The sequence below is a fragment of the Falco naumanni genome, chromosome 12 (assembly GCF_017639655.2).
Source record: "Falco naumanni isolate bFalNau1 chromosome 12, bFalNau1.pat, whole genome shotgun sequence".
Classification (NCBI taxonomy): domain Eukaryota; kingdom Metazoa; phylum Chordata; class Aves; order Falconiformes; family Falconidae; genus Falco; species Falco naumanni.
The window spans coordinates 6,206,712-6,223,869 of NC_054065.1; the positions used below are offsets into that span (position 1 = coordinate 6,206,712).

General features: G+C 38.5%; 1 protein-coding gene across 6 annotated transcripts in view; it reads left to right on the plus strand.

The window, feature by feature from the left end:
• Positions 1-17,158, plus strand: part of PLCB4 (phospholipase C beta 4) — a 208,343-nt gene that overhangs the window by 87,428 nt on the left and 103,757 nt on the right. The window contains exon 4 of one of the 6 annotated variants that reach the window (XM_040611915.1): positions 15,239-15,457. The exons of the other annotated variants lie outside the window; for them this stretch is intronic. The gene's annotated coding sequence lies outside the window, so the exon portion shown is untranslated. The remainder of the gene's footprint in view (positions 1-15,238; positions 15,458-17,158) is intronic. 6 annotated transcript variants of the gene reach the window in all.

Sequence of the window (17,158 nt, forward strand, 5' to 3'; positions counted from 1 at the left end):
AAGAAATGCTTTAACTTCAACCTTCCATTTCTTTTGAAAGAAAATATCAAAGCAACAAATAAACTCTAAGAGGCCCCTTGGATTGCAGGGTTACTTTCTTTTCCAGTTGGTGGTTGTTAGCAAAGTCAATCGAAGTGGTGGTGGGACAGGGAAGGGAGGGTGTGAAAACGCACTATCCTTTTCAATGCAAAACTTTTGGGGGGCAGATCTGTTCTGAGGTGGGTCAGCACAGCCTAGCAAACTCCCAACAGGTACCTAGGACTTTGTAGTTAAAAGACTGTGTGGGAGACTTACACTGTGTTGAGGAGTGATGGAGAAGTGAGGATCAGATTTTACCAGGCTTCTAATTTGGTCTCCAGCAGTGCAAGCTAGCAGCTGTGCTGCTGAGGCCTAGGCACAGACAGGTGTCTGTACACACTGGTGATCACTTTCTTCCAGCTCTGCTGGTTGGTGTTGGAATGTAAATTGTCCCGGAAAATGAGGTTGTCATGGACAAGCAGTACTTAGTACCTGATAATTCTGAATTATTGGGCTATGGCTTAATGTTATTTAATAGATAAATAGAGAAGTCTGTGGTATTTCCAAGGGCTGGCACAGCATCCATAGAGCCTGTGTGCTGCACTATAGCACCTGAAGCAGTTGTCCTCCTGACTTCAACTTTGACTGCCCTAGTACTTTTCCTGTACTGGAGAAACCCAAGAACAATGCCTATTTTCCTACAGGAATATTGGAATGAGAGTTGGATTCATTCCTTTTCTTGATCTAGCTTTTGCAGCCCATTTAAATGGGAGAGTGATTAGACTCTTTGTGAGGAAATTAGATATTTAGCTGTAAAACTGCAGATGTAGCTATTTTCAGAAATCTACCCACCCATCCTTGTACAGCTAAAAATGGCTTGTCTTGCCTCAGACAGAGGGTTGACAAAATATGCAAGCTAGCTAGCCAGTTGGGCTAGGCTGTCTTGCCCCTTAAAGATTATACTGCTGGAATTCTTTTAAATACTGTTCTACACAGAGTCCATGCAAATTAGCTAATTACCAGCCTTCCAGACTCTCAGGCTTCCGTGAGTGCTGAATAGCGGAACAGAATGATTTAATTTCTCAAACATACTCTCTTGGCACTTTTGCATGCAGAATATGTTGCTCTAAAGTATCCCTTGATACTAGATCCTTGGCAGCATTCCAAAAGGTGTTCAAGTTAAAAACCATTCAGTGTAATTCAAGGGTTGGTAAACCTAGATTTGTCACCTTCCCTGCGTCATGTAATTTTGCCATCTGTAATGCGGGCTTTCCTCTTCTTTCTCAGAAGTAAAGAGATGATTTTACGTGTTTAAACTATGAATCAGGGAGTATAGCTGGCACTGGTTATGCATGTGATATTCTCTTGGGAGAGTAATTAAACTGAGGTGAAGTGATCATAGGAATATTAATTTATGCAAATTCATTATGCTTAAAAAAAGAGAAGACTATATAGAGTTCTCAGTTACATTAGTAAATGAGTGTGATTATCTTCCATTGTGATTATCAGTTTTGCATTGTGCTTATTCTAAACTGCGTGCTGCTGTTAGAGACAGTAGTAGTGCACTTTAATTTCCCATTGAAATTCTTGTGAGAGTTTGTATGTAGGGTACAGGAACATTTTGGCTGCGTGTAAATTATTTAAATCTCAAAGTTCTGGGATGTGGCCATATTTAAGCTAACAGGAAAAGGAGTGTGGTCAAGAAGTTCTGTTTCTCCTCAGTAGCTTGGTCCAAATCCTAGGAACACTCTCAATATGTGTTAACTCACTAATTTTACTGCAACTATCAAATAAATCTAAATACAGGCATAAGCACTGGCAACTATTAGCCAGCCAGTTCTATTAATTGAAACATGCTGATGTCATTGAAGATTCCTTCTTCAGCTGCATGCTTTAGCTGTCTAGATGCCATTAAAAAAAAAAAAAAAAACCAACAAAAAAAAGCCCAAAACCCAAAACATGCCTTAAGCCACGGTCCGGAAGGATTAATGTCTACATGTTATTTATAATAAGCTTTGAGAATCGAGAGGAATGTGTAGGTCAACTAATTATACGTTGTTGGTTGCCTGTCTGTCATCTTACTACAGCGCTTGAATGACCAGAGATATTGCAATTTCAAATTGAGAAAACTGACTTCTTTTTCATTATGTTTAATAGTTAAACAATAGTGTTCTTTCCCTGTTAAATGTTAAACAAATACACAAGTAATTGGAGTTCAAAAGATCAGTATATTCTGTGTATTTCTTTGCTTAGCAGATGTTCCCTTGTTGCGTCTTTTAAGAAATGATGAACTGAAGCCCTATTTCAATTTATTTCGACAAGCATCAGTCTGGTAAATACCAGCATAAGCAGAATACCACCCTCAAGACACAGAGTAGTTGCTAGGTGAAACTAACTCTAATATATGTAGATAACTCTTTGTAAGTATTTTTAAGTCATAGTATTGGCAACATAGTTGGACCTTGCTAATCACGTCTTTGTTTAGTTGGGACTACATCTAGATCCGTCTAAAAAAGCTCATGTGTTCTCATTCTTCCTTCATTCCTTGCATCTTTTTAATCTAGGCTGAAGCTGGATTGAAAATTTTAGGTAGTAAATCTCATGCAAATACAATAATTTATTTCAGTGACCTAAACATGATAGTAAATATTGTGTGGAAAAGTGCTTTGGTCCCCAATTTGTTTTTTGTTTTAAACCACTAAAAGCCCCAGTCTGGAATTATGCTATTTTGTTGTAGCCTGTAAAGGATTGTGTTCCTTTTTTTTTTTTTTTTTTGTGCATTCTTATAATAATTAATTTCAAACCAGTTAGACTAAATTTAAAAAGGAAAAGTATGTCATAATTGTGTAAACTGGAAACTTATGTAGCAAAAACATGTACCAGTTTTCTTTCAAACTTGTAATGGTTGATTCTTTAAGCAAAGTATTCCCAGCCAAGTTGCATAAAATGGGATGCTGGCCTTTCAAAATCACTTCTGTCCACTGGCGCAGCACATGCTGATATCTTAGCTGTCACAGCACGTGTGTTTTGTCATTTCTGACAGCCTGCGCATCTCAGTTCCTGATTATAGGCCATACTGGAAATCAGTATTTTTAGTTACCATTTGTGTTTGGGTGGGAAAAAAAAATAAAGTACTGTGAACTTTCCTGAGTTCTTGAATTAATATCTACTGCTGAGTTTTCAAAGAGCTTGAAGGGAAGGTAGGTACTACTAGGTGTCTTAAGAAATTGAGACAGGTTAATGCAAGTCCAGTAGTAAAGCTAACTATCATGCCTGTCTTGGTATTGGGTTTTTTGGTTTTGTTTTGGATTGGGTTTTTTATTACTAGTCTTCCACATGATTTATGAATAGTAATTATTGGAGTTTTTGTGCTTCCTAAGTTTAGGGTAACAAAATTCTAGGAAAAATTTGTTGGACTACCCAGTGTTGGGCACAGTACCTCAGAAGAAGTGTGATCCCTGGACAAGGAGTTTAAAGGAGAGAGACAGTATAATTAGAGTATGAGAAAAGAGGAAAGACTGAGTGAACTAGGATTGTTTAGCCTAGAAACAATAGAGTCTTTTTATTCAGATTGCTAGTTGGATTTTTGATTGCATTCAGTCATTGGTTAGAAAAACTGATAACTTATCTGTGTCCAGTGCTATTTTTTGTCTTTTGACATTAACAATGTTTCTGTGTGCTCTGAGATTGCTAAGGGACAATACCTACAGAGTAGCACTAAACGTTTGCTAAGCAGCCATGTTCATTGCCTCTTTTCAGTCTTATACATCTACAGCGTGACTCGTGACGAGCAGCACCAAACAGCAATGCAACTATTCAGAAACAGCTTTAGATGGAAACTGAAAAACTTCATTGCTTCAAGAGTTTGTTTCAAATTTGTCACTCAAAAATGTGTGTAGTTGAAAACAAAAAATACCAGCCATTCACAAAGGGAGGTGGTAGTAGTCATTATCCACAGGATACTATTTTGTCAATACAGTAGCATCTTGGTTTTTTTGTTGAAGTTTCCCTTCCTTAAGCCTTGCCTCCTAACTGTCCATTTCCTCAATGGCCATTAAGGTACAGAACTAGATACCATTGGGTGTCAGTTTTATACTGACTGTACTGATGTCCGTTGCTGTCCCTTGTTGCAAATGTAGTGCATGGAGAGCAAGCGATGACTGCTCACTCTCTCCCAAAATTAATGTTCTTGGTATTTGCCCCTACCTGAGGCCTCTACGAGACATCCTGTTTGTTACAATTGTGCAGCAAACATGTGACATATCATTGGAGGCTCATGCAGTGGCCAGTTTTGGAGCCTCCCTCTGTGCTGTGGGGTAGGTTACAGGTTGCTGGACTTGTCCAGATATCTGTTGTACTTCAGGACAGTGCCGGTGGGATCTGCAGTTCTTTTCTGCACATGCATGGACAGATCTCCTATGGGAGTGTTTTGTTTTTTTCTTCCATCAACCATCTGGAGTTCTTGTAGGCAGACTTAGTGAATTGCATCAGACAAGCAAAAATACCTGTGCTTCATGAGCAGTATGGAAGTGTATTTTCAGCATGTCACCTTCCAATTACCTGCCTGCTTGTATCCCAGCAGAGGTCTAGGCTGTGTCTGGGGTTCCAAAGAATCATTCGTTTTTGGATGCCAAGTGTCTGCTAACATGCTAGCACTCTACAACAAAAGCACAGATGTGAAAATTCACTCCAGTATCTTGCCCTGAGTACTTAAAAGCATTATGAGGCTTTGTCTGCTGTGTTTCTCTGCTTTCTGCTGGATGCTTCCAAGTTTCCAATTGATTTATTATTATTGTTATTATTTTTACTGTTATTACTGTTGTTATTGTCTTTGTAAGTTGTGACATTATTTTTTTCCATAAAGTGACAACCAGGCAATGAAGCAGATGAACTGCCTGTCCTAAACACTGCGTGGCGTGAGCATGTTGTGTCTCTCTCATTAGTCATCCCTAACATTAGATCATTTTATCAGTTGAATAACTTTTAGATAGATTACAGTCTGAAAATGATCATGGGAAGATTGATCATTGGTTATCCATGTGTTTTAATTACTTGAGAGGTTTCTGCAAAAAGAGAAGGAAAAAATCCATGTACCATGGTGTCTAAGGTAAAATATATGGAAATCTCTTGAAGTGGGGATTACTTAAACAAGGAAAAACTTTTTCAGGGTAAAGGACAGTGAAGCACGTGAATAGGTTGCTTGCAGAGTTTGTTGCCTTTGGAGCACTAAAGGTGTTTGTGCAACACTTAGTCATATCAATCAAAATGGCATGGGTTTGGCCTTTTCAGGGGCTTGTTAATAGAGTAGATGACTCTTCTGAGTCTCCTTCCATACAAGGGCTTAATGTTTTTTTGGGGTTTTATTTGGGTTTGGTTTTGGTTTTTTGGAAGGAAGAGGTATTCTGATGAAAACTTCTTTCTAAATAAACATGCAAAAGATGCACATTTCTGTTTATTTAGTACTGTAGAATTTGGTGGCTTTCTATCTGAAAAATGCACACACCTTTTAAACACATCTTTCATTAAGCTCACGTCATTAATTTAACAAAGATGTGTTGAAATTGTTATACGTTAACATTCAGAGATCTGCAAAACTGCCTGAAATCAGATATTTACTGACTTACTGAGATTTGTTGTCAATCATTTGTTACAACTAACAGCTGTGTCCCTTTGCCCAAGACTTGCAATCTTCTAAATCCTTTAAAAACAATTAAATTGTGTAGAAAATTTTTTAAACGGTTAACCAATAAAATGAGGCCTTTCAAAACAGTCTCTATGCATTGAATAATGCATATTTTATATAAATATAATCTTTATATAGATGTATACATGTTTATATATAAAATAATAAAATACGCTGTTAAGGCACAGGCCATTTTGAATGTGGTTGGCAGCACATCAGAAGATAAAACTTTCTGATTACTTTGGACCCTTTAGTTACTAAATGTTGGTTTTAGCAAAGTTTACTAATTTTGTAGAGGGAAAGAATTTGAAGTAAAGCTACCCAAAAGCTAAGTTCTTACCTAGTAGCAGAAGCTGTACTTGTTAATTTTTCCAAGCATGTAGACAACAGCAAGGGTTTATGCTGAAAAAAAAACCAGATTAAAGTGAAGCTAGTGTTTATGCTTCATAACTGTAGTTCACCACTAGTCACATCTTTTTACAGTGACACTTTGATATGCTACTATACTTGATGACATCTTCATATTGATTTTAATCTGTCCAATCTATTTGCATTGTTCCCCACTGTTAAGAGTTAACTGCAAATAGGAATAAAACTTGCTACCTTTAATATGACTGAAGCTGTATTTTCAGGCAATGACCATTCTGGTAAACCACTCACAGTAAGAGTATCTAATAACCATGATTTAATATAGAGGGAATTACAGAACTAGGCCAAAAGTTTAAGTCTTGCTATAAATTACAGATTCCCCTGTGGCATTTAGATTATGAATATGTGGAATGTATCTCAGGAAACCGGTTCTGGATTGAAGCATATTCGAAGCGTGGAATAAGAATGAATGAGAAACCTGCAAGTTAACATGAAAATATTGCAGATCCAACGCGATGACATTATGAATTTTACTTGGCTCAGCTATTAGAAATGACAGTTTTGCTAGCTATAATTGAAGAGTGCCAAAATGAAGTATAAGCGGGGTGCTTATTTAATCTTTAACTTGTATGATAGTGGAAATCTGTTAGACATTTCTGTGGGCGTAATTCTCAAAATAGAATGGGGTAAATCCAATGATGACAAGAGCCAAAAACATATGCTTTATACTTGGAAAGATCTTCCAGGCTGTCCTGGAAGAATATGGTAGGTACTGTGGCAGTGTGTGACATTCAGAAAGTTGACCTTATGAACAAGTCAAGAAAAATTGTTAGTAAGCATTTGTGACGTTCAGAGCAGTGGACTGGGTGATCCAGGTAGAATTTTGATGCCAGGAAGAAAATGGCAGTGTCCTCAGCGTACCTTTGGTGGAACCAGACTTTCAGAGACCTGGCTGTGCTTTCATGTGGTTTGGATTTCACGCATTACTTGGACCAGATTTGCAATTGTATTTAAACATGTAGTAGTAGTACAAGTAACAATTCACTGTAATTTAAAGAAGAATGTGAGTTAGCTGAGTCTGAGGTGATTCTGGCTGTTTCATTAATCATCATCATCATTATTATATCCCCATGCTCCTGTGGAAGTGTAGCCCGTGGTTTGCAAACCTGTAGGTCAAGTAGCTGTATACATTTAAATGAGCAAACTTCACCCAGCTGGCTATTTGGGTATATATATGTATTTAACTGGAAGCAGAAGTGTAGTGGTTGTGCAGTGTCAGATTAGGTGTTCTGGTGAAAATAAACCCTGTGCTATATAAATTAATAACATTGTGCGTGGTGGATGATAACTAAGATTATTCTCTTAGGTAATCTCTGTTTTCTGCCATTCATAGCCTTTTTCTTCGCTGAGAGGGGTCTGTTTTTGAGGGAAGCTATCTGACCATCTAACGAACAATGCTGTATATAGTCAAGTTTATTACTGTACTAGAATTTTATTTTGAAATCCTGAAGGAATGTAAAAAGGAAAATTTCCTTCTACCTCTTAATCTTTTTGTTGTTTATTGTTTTTTTTTTAAAGGAATATTTGAATGCATATGCAATATGCTGAAATTAAGCTAAAAACATCAAATGGTTCTTAATTTAAGACCATTGATTCCTTCTGCTGTATCTCTGGATCTCTAGGTTCTGTATGCTTTGAGGTAACATTCTATTGTAAATGAATTCAATACACAAAACATGCAATGCAGTTTAGTGAGACTTGCTAGTAAGGCATAAATTTCATTAAGCAGGTGGGACTGCCCTGGGAGGAAAATCAAAAGTTAAACCAGATCCTCTGGTTCTTCGTCAAGGTATATATCCACTGGGTTTTCAGTCTCTGTGACATTCTACAGCTGTATTTTCTTGTCATACTTCCATTCAGCATCAGAACTCTATGTTAAAAAAATATTTGACTGTATTTACATTGAAACCATGCAAAGACCTTTTATAAATGGCTTATAATTAAGAGCTGAGCAAAATTTTCACAGTGAAACCAAATGATACTGGCTAATCTTTATCTGGAAATTTCCCAGGTTAGTGATTCTGGATCCAGCATCCCTCTTTCGTTCTGCTAGATCTATATTGCTGGGTTTTTAGTTGGTTTTCCTTTTTTTTTTTTTTTTTTTTTTTTTTAACCTATAAGCTCTCTTCTGTGAGATTCATTTTACACCTATCTCAAATGTTTGGCAAGCAACTTTTTTTTCTTCCTCCTCTATCAGATGAACAAAATATAATGCCACTGATGCTTCAGATGGCTTGTATCACTTGTGACATCCAAGTGCCTCAGAGTACATTATAATCATGAGAAATACCTGTTACTGCTAGAGCTTCAAACTCTTCATGCAGCCAGAACTGTATGAAACCATGCAAACTAAATTCTCGGAAAGTATCCAAAAGGAATAACTAAAATTTATGTGTGTGTGTTTACATTCATTTATTTGTCTCTAATCCAAATGATATTTCGGAGACAACCAGGTCAGATTTCCAAGGGCTTTGGGTGAAGCAGAAAATGTGAAAATTGTGATGAAATGGAGTCTCTCACACGGGTTATACTGGCTGATCTTCTGCCAGCAGAATGAGCAGGACTTGGATCCTTTGCACTTCTCAGGTGTCCCACTATCGCACTTCTCTGTCCCGTTGTTTGTAATAGGGACACTGGCCTTTTCTCTGAAGTCGACCGAACAGTTTTATTTCTTCTCTGTATGTTGACTGTTAGCACTTGTAATCGTTTACTTATGTCTTTTACAGAATATGAAAAAAAATAGGTTTGACATGCCATTCAAGATGTTTTTGAGATGGGTCACTTGGCATCTAGCAAGTGGGTTGCTTACATGGGAACAGGGCAAATGCCTTATGGGGTTGGTTCTCTTGGGTCCTTCCTAAGAGGTGATTTGTAAGCTAACACGGGTCAGAGTCAGTGCGGAAAAATGTGTGCTTTCTCACGGCTGAATTTGCTTTATTTTCCGGAGTTGCAGTTGAAACTTAATCTTTCAACAATGGTTTTATTGAAGTAAACTTTCAGTTTCAGAGGCTAGAGTTCAAACCTGGGGTTTGGGTTTAACCTATGCTTTGCTGAAGTAATCTTACCTTGTAGCACACCTGCCTGGAGAGGCTCATAGTTGGAAGACCGAAAGCTATTGAAGACTTGCATTTTCACCATCTTGGTTTGTTATTTAGGGGGACAGGTGCTGTTTCTGTGTTGTGAAAATGAGTATTACATCAATACTGCTAGTATGGAATAATGTATGGAGGATTCAGCAACTGCGGGCTGTTATTCTGAACAAAGGCAAGTGTTACTGAAGAGTGAGAATATTACTGTAGTCTAAAACAATCTCTGATTGCTTCAAAGATTGCTTTGTGATATTTTAAGGGTTTCAGCCAGCCTGTTTTGAGTGACTGTAAATGTACTGCAAAGCAGCATGCACGCTAGTGTTGCAGCAGAAGGTGTGTTTGCCCTACATACATACCATAATGGGTAGAAATACTTAAGATCCCTGGGCAAGCACTGAATGAGGTGGAAGCAGCCTAGCTGTAGTAATGTGGAGCTCTGTGTGGCTGAGAAGCGGACTAAATTAACCTGCACAGTGAAGTTGCTTCTAGACCCCAGAAAACATGGCACAGCACTGCCAGCTCAGAGCTTGCTTGCACATCTACATGTTATGCTGCACAGCAGAAATGTATCCACTGAAGACTTGAATGAAAAATTCTGTGCTGTTGTAGTCTGAGCTACTTTTTCGCTGTTACCAGCTTGTGTATCAGGTACATCTGATCTTTGACCAAGGTTACTGCTCAGAGACCACCTAGTTCCAGTTGGAAACATCACTTAATTCATGCCGGAAGATTTTTGTGTGTGAACAGAATGGTGGATTGAGGCATCACATTCTCCAAGAATCCTCTGTACTCTTGATGTAGGAAGAAAGGGATGTGTCTTAAAGCCCATGTGTGAAAACAAGGAAAAAACCCTTCATTTAAAAAAAAAAAATATTCTTGTTTAACATTGACTGAAATTTTAAACATATAGCACAAAATTGTCAAGAATATTTTTGTAAATGTGTAAACTGGTCTTATGGCATTTTACCTCTGAAGCAAGTCTGTGGGGACATGTCTTAATTTCAGCCACAGATAGGATTACAGAGTGGGTGGCTTTGCTTTGCAGTGTAGTATTGCTGTTAGACTTTGTGTTCCTCAAGTTCAATTTGTGGCACATGCCAGAGACTACAGTAGTAGTGGTTCAGGTAGCATGTCTGGAACTTTTATTTATAGTTGTACCTTTTTGTTAGCTTTGGATCTTGTGGCAGTTTTTGTCCTGGCATATATCAACCTGGTTTATATCCTGGTTTCATACTTCTCCTCCAAAACAAAGCCAAAACTTCTTAAGAAAGGTAGGTTTGGATAGAAATGATACTACTTTGTGCCTATCAGGACCCAGTCAAAAGGCAAAAGGAGGTCTTATTTCTTTAATTATAACATTACTGTCCCTTACAGAAGCTTGAAAAGAGCAGCCTTTGTTGCCTAGATCTGATAGTTCTGCCACAGTGATGCGTTTGCCTGAGTAACTTATTCCTTCTTATCTTTGTGTGAGTTTGGATTTCCAATAGAAAGTGCGGTTTCTCTGGTTATCACATCCAGTACCTGCATGACCTTATATTCAACCTGATTTTCAATATTACTGTCTTGAACTTTACAATCAAGTGGTTCTTTAACTATAGCTTCAAAAACAAACTAAGAATAAATTTTGTCCGTCTTTGTTCTGCTTAATAGTTCTGCTATCTTTTTTGTTCACACAGGATTTATTAAAAAGAAAAAAAACAGCTCCTGAAAACATTTCAATTTACTAGCTATGGTAGCTGTAGCTGTGGTTTTGCTTTTTTATGTTACAGTGAGCTAGTTCTTATATGCCTTTGTAAACAGGTTAAGTTTCTACTTAGAGCAGAGTTTGCGGTCTGTTGTAAAATTTACAGAAAGAGCAAACTTGTTTGAAAATTGGTAGATCAGACCAATAGTTCTGACAAAAGGTGTTGCAGAGAATCAATGCTGAGAGAAAGCATACTCACAGCCAACCAGTTTTCAAAATCACAATAGTCTTTCCCAGTGGTGTGTGTGATACCAGCTTGGCTGGCCCAGTTATCACAGTTTGCTGCCACCAAAATTGTTGGTGCTCTCGCTTCTCTCATCTTCTCTCAGCCACATGCTACCAGTCTTTCCTTTATGCTGGTTCTGGTCATGACCTGATGCCTGTGTGACCAAGGATACAGTGCACAAAGCTAGCAGAAATTAAGAAGTGAATAGCTTTCCACCACCATACACAGATGAACTGGCTAAGCTGGGATCACTTGGGCTAGCAGGAAATGGATCCATCCAAAAGGAAGAAGCGAGGGGTTAGGACTGCTCTTTTCAGTGAGAGGGAGTTGGATTGACTCCTTTTATCGTCCCTGACTACTCCAAAAGGGCTCATGGTTTTTTGCTGGCTTTCTGAACAAGCAGCTGTCTGTTGAATTTTCCCGTTTTGTCTGCAGTTAGGTTACTCTGGTTACCTCTGATAAGTGTCTCCAGCACACACTGGTAACAGTTAACTTGAAAACGGTGGTGTCCACTGCTCTGCCCTTTTACAAATCCTAATAGGTTGTGTGTCTTAATGTGGTTAACCAAGGATACTCTGAGGTAGCACAGTTCATGCTTTCTTACACACAGATCTTTGTGTGTTAGGTTATATACTGCAGTGAACAATATTATTAACACTTACCTAGCCCATGCTATCGAGAATTTTTGAGAATACCGTAGAAATGCAACTTTGGAAGGGAAAGCTACAACTATAAAATCTGTTCTTTCTGCTTCTGTGCCAGCCACTTCTGTTTCAGGAGAAGCAGTAGCCTATTCTCTGTGCTGCTTTTGTCTCTTATCCAAAAAACCTTGCCAACAAACTGGTACCTCAGTAAGCACAGCCTGGGTGCCTGCCTTCAGGAGGCTTCTGCCAGCTGCTCATCATAAAAAAAAACCCCAAAACAAACAGGAAAAAAACCCCACACCCCAAAACAACAACCAAAATCCCACCTGAAAGCAAAGCAAACCAAACCACTACCCAGGAAACAACTTGCTGACCACTGTCAGTATGACTTGGGAAGGCATGGGGCTTTCCAGAGAAACACCAGCTGGGCCTATTCCCTTTTCCATACATATGCCATTTCACTCAGATGCCCAATAGAACTGCATGTATGGAGCAAAGAAGGGGTTTAATTCAGCAGTGCCAGGATTCTGCAGAGCACCCTCTAACATGCATGGGAACTGTGCAGAAACAAAGATTGCAAGAGTGTGCTGACAAAAAGAAGTATTTATTGATCTAAACCCTATATTAATATTTATTTTAAGAAAACAAGCAAAGAAAAAAAGAAACAAACCCCAAAGTACAACCTTCCTGATGCAAGCTTTCAATTTGTAAAGTGTAACTCACCTATAATGTGTAGTTATACAATAGAATCACCTTTCCTTGTGATGCTGAAAAACCCCATTCTTTTTTTTAACAGAGGGGAGCATTCTGACTCAGAAAAATAGTAATTTAAGGAGACTGGAAACCAGAAGTGCTCAGTGGTGGGGTAGTACTTTTACTGTACAGATCTTTCTGCTCACAGATTTTTAATGTGGAAAAGCTGCCATTTTCTTCCCTTGTAACAACCTTCCTGTAGGTATTCCCAAGTCCTTGATTGTTTTCTTGTGGAGTGGTCAGTTCTCTCTTCTTCAGATCCTCTGACTGGCAGTGCACTTTGTGGTTCGATGACAGAGAAGAGTTAGTTAGGGTCTTGGATGAGGATGAAGATAATTTTTCAAAAATTATCCTCAGGATGTTAGGACTGCTCTGGGAACAAATGGGGTGCAGGAAGATGGGAAGTGGAACTTTGATACGTAATTTGACAATTCACTGGTGAGCGTGCCAAAGCGGTTTCTGTCACATCACATTGTCCGTTAATTCTTTTGGCAAGTTGTATTTCCTATGGGAGTCAGCTACAATGAATGGTGTCCAAAGATAGTGTTTCTTCTTAAGCTTTTTCCATGGTATGCAGCTTAGTTTCCAACATACAAGTTGCACATGCTGACAAGAATCAGATGCACCTGTTCCTTGACCATGACCCACTGCACAGATGCAGATTTATAGAGCCTAAAAATCAGGACTGAAGGGTGTGTACCAGTTAAGCTGGGTAATTTCACTGTCAAGAGATATTTTTAGTATAAATTAGATGCTTGCATCTATGTTTAGAGTGATTATAATTATGTCAGAAGTTTTGTTATATAAAAATAAGCAGCTGCTAAAGACTAAGGCAGCTAGGAACCACAAAGCATTGAATGCACTGATTCACATGTGGTAATGCTTTTTCTAATGTGCCCATTGGGATTTCTTGCCTAAACTTTACCTTTACTGCCTGCTTCAGCAAAGCATCTTGCTCTATCAATCTTAACAGAGCTTCTTCAGTTATATTTCTGCTTTTCTTAGGCACTGGACTGTGAGAGGTGCTCTGTCATCATCTTCTCAATAACATCTGCAATTTGATTATAAGCTCCAGACTTTTCATTACAAAGCAACACTACACAGTATTGTACATATATACTGTATATATACACAGTATATCTAAATTCTTCACGTTGCATATAAATTAAGTATATGTTATATTTTATAGAAATACATATATTTGTTTTAAAATATATATTTGTCATATTAGGTATATATAAGATACTGTGTATATATATATATATACACACATATAATATGTATATTCTTCACCTTTTCCCTGGGCTTGTCTCTAAAATCCCAGAAGTTTTATAAAGATACCAGGAATGCATTCGTTGTATGTATGCAGAAAGTGTGGTTTGCAGCAGTATAGCATGCACATCATTGTGCTTAGCAAGGAAGGAGCAAAGAGGTTTGCTAGCCAAGGGCAAAGAGCTTTCTTCTTTAAGCTTTCAGTCAAAGAACAGTCTAGACATTTTTATCACATTAAACAGTCTGGAGCATTTAATAGGTATGTGACAGGAAGAAAAGCAGTCTGAACTAGCTGACCAGTTTTCTTATGGGAAAAGCCTTCTGGGCCCAAGTTTTTATTCTTTGTAACGGTAGTTATTATGCTGGAAATGCTTAATGGTGGAATACGAAGCAAAGCTGGCTTTAGACAAGTGAAAATGTTATCCTCACTTTCTGTGGGGTCTGCTGTGCTTCGTGTGTGACACTGCTATTGATTTTGACCGGCACCATACTTGATAAATGCATGTGCCACTTGTTCCGAAGTTGCAGGAGGCCAGAGTGGATAGTGGTAGCATTGGTATAAGTACCACAGAACACTTCAGTGCATGCAGCCAGTGCAAATGGCAAAACATTTTCTTTCTGTCTGCTAGGGTCCTTTTATCATCTTTTTTTTTGTCTAACAAGTTGCATCTGCTGATTTCTACTGCATCTGATGGCTTCCAAACAGACTCCTCTGCCTTTGACCTCCACACTCTTGTCTAGAATCAGTTCTTTCACCTTCCCAGGCATTTTGTCCACACAGCCCTTGGATAGTCTGCAGTACAGGAGAATGCTGAACTCTTGTCTCTGGGAGCCCTGCCATTCCCACTCTGGAGCTGTCACAATAAATAATCCCATGCTCCTGTTGCCTGGAATGCTGGCACTGTTCTTGCCACTTCTTTACCCCACACACATAGACACCAGTGTTTTGTTTTGTTGGTCAGTCTTAATGTATATTGCACCCTGTTCCTTCCTTTCCAGCCTTACTGCAGAAACCCAGCTTCATACTTGGAATAATCTCTAAAAATATCTTGGCTTGTGCTATCCCAAACTGCTTCCATTTCATCCAAATGGTATCCAAACAGCCTACTGTTCTAGCATTGTGAAGATGCTGCCGCCTTCCCTTTTCATTTTAGCTATATGGCCTGCTCGGACACTCCATTATTCTGTTGAAGCAGCATCAGTGTTAGACACCCCATACCTGCTTTCTGTATTTTTTCTGTTCTTAGTTCCCTCCTCCTCATTTCAATTCTTGTGTTTTCTGCACATACCTGTTTAATATTTTTCTCCCCTAATGGTTGTCCAGAATCAAGAATGTCTTCATATTCCAGCATGATGATGTGCATACTCTCACCTTTCTAGGGAGAGAAGAGAAAGCAGTGCTTATCTTCTGTGTGAGCATGTTCCCTTCTGTACCCGTCTCATTATGAGTGTCCCAGTTCACCCCGGTAGAAGTGGAGGTCCAAGCAGCAGGTGACAGTAAAGAACAGTGATGAAGAGACTTGGAGGAGTAACAGCTTCCCCTTTTCTTTCCTGCTGTTCAACATTGAATTGCATCTTAATGTTAGGAATTTAGAGAAAGTAAGTCCTCTGACTCTGGTATCTCCAGCTGGTCCAGAAAAATCTGAATAAACTGAACCTCTCAGCATGCTGTAAAGCCTGTTGTTTATTATGAGATGTCAAATAAGTGTTCAAAATGGGTTGTGTATGCCAGCATGCCATACCAGCAGTCCTGATTGGCAGACTGGCTCTCCTTTTTTGTCTTCATCCTGGACAAATAGGTTACATACCAACACTTTTATTTTTATCCCTTTTGGAACGCTGTGTCAAATCATCCATTTGGAGCAATACAAAAATTGAGATGCCTTTCTTCCAGAAATTTTCTTATATATATTGTGAATAGCTGAACAAGCCAAAATAGATACAGCACAAAGATTTGGAGAGGCTGCTGGCTTGCAACACTCTTCCACCCTCTCTTCAATAGCTGACATGCCTGGGTTTGTCCTATTTTTTAGACAGGCCATACGTTAATATTCAGAAAAAAAATTAGTGACATCATTCTCAAGTAATGTAAATAACTGAATACCTCAGTAATGAGTATATTAGCACTTTAAACTGTTTTATCAGATAAACTTACATCAGATGTCTCACACAGTCTCATTTTACCCCAAAGAGACAATCATCAATTCAATCACGACTGATGTGACAGGAACCATAGCACAATGTCAAGAGAGTTGTTTTAATATTTGATCAGTAGAAATGTATATGCAGACTGCATGGTTTCTCTGAGACAGGGATTAGTGAAAGAGACTGTGATGCTGTATTTTATGCACCCCCATCTTCTGTTTATGGTTAACTATGAACTTCTCAGCTAAAGAATTGGTACCTTTTTAAAAAAAAAATAATCTGTGGTTCCATCACCTGCACAGTGTTTCTTGCTCTGTCTCCATTGCTTTTAGGGCTTCTGAGCAGTGGTACAATAGCCATTTAAAAAGAAATCTGGCTGAAACAAATTTACAAGAAATGCTTACCCTGCCACCTACCTATGATAAGGAAGTAATAATAGTAATTTAAGTTCAGAACCGGTTGCTTTTCCTCTTGAAACTCTAGGAAGTTGATAACCTGGTATATCTTAAACATGGCTGTCCATGTTTGGACAACTGTGCTGCTGGAAAGGGGGCTTTTAGATTTCCAAATGATAGGCAGCATTTTATTTTTAGCCTTGTCATATATTGTGCTTAGAACTGTGGCGATTTCATCTTCAGCAAAATACATAGTTGTTTATTAGCCAGTTTAATACTGGATGTTATTGGTGATTATATAATGTGTATAACATAACTTTTAGCTTTGGGATGTCTTGCTATCAGTGTTTTCAAACTCTCCATGTAGGTAAATAATTAGCATCACTAAGTGTGTAATTAAGACAAGTCTTGCTAGCCTCATTCTTTAGAGGGGAGAAAAAAGGAAAATGGGAAATGGCAAAGTGTCCATTCAGGACTCCAGAGCAGCCTGGCTAAACATCAGCTTTAACCCAGATCCCTTGACTTCCAGTTTGTCTAAAGGGGCTGTGTTTTTCCTGAACAATTGGTGATGAATGTTGTTTCTGCATACAACAGGTAGAACATTTGGGAGTGAGGGAAATAAACAAGTTGAGCCTATATGACAATGTTTGGGCCAGGCAGTTTATAATTATTTTGCCCCCATTTGTTAAATGTCATCCTGATTCATAGATCTGCTTTTTGCTCAGTGATGTTGAAGTGCGCACCAGGAGCACCACACGTG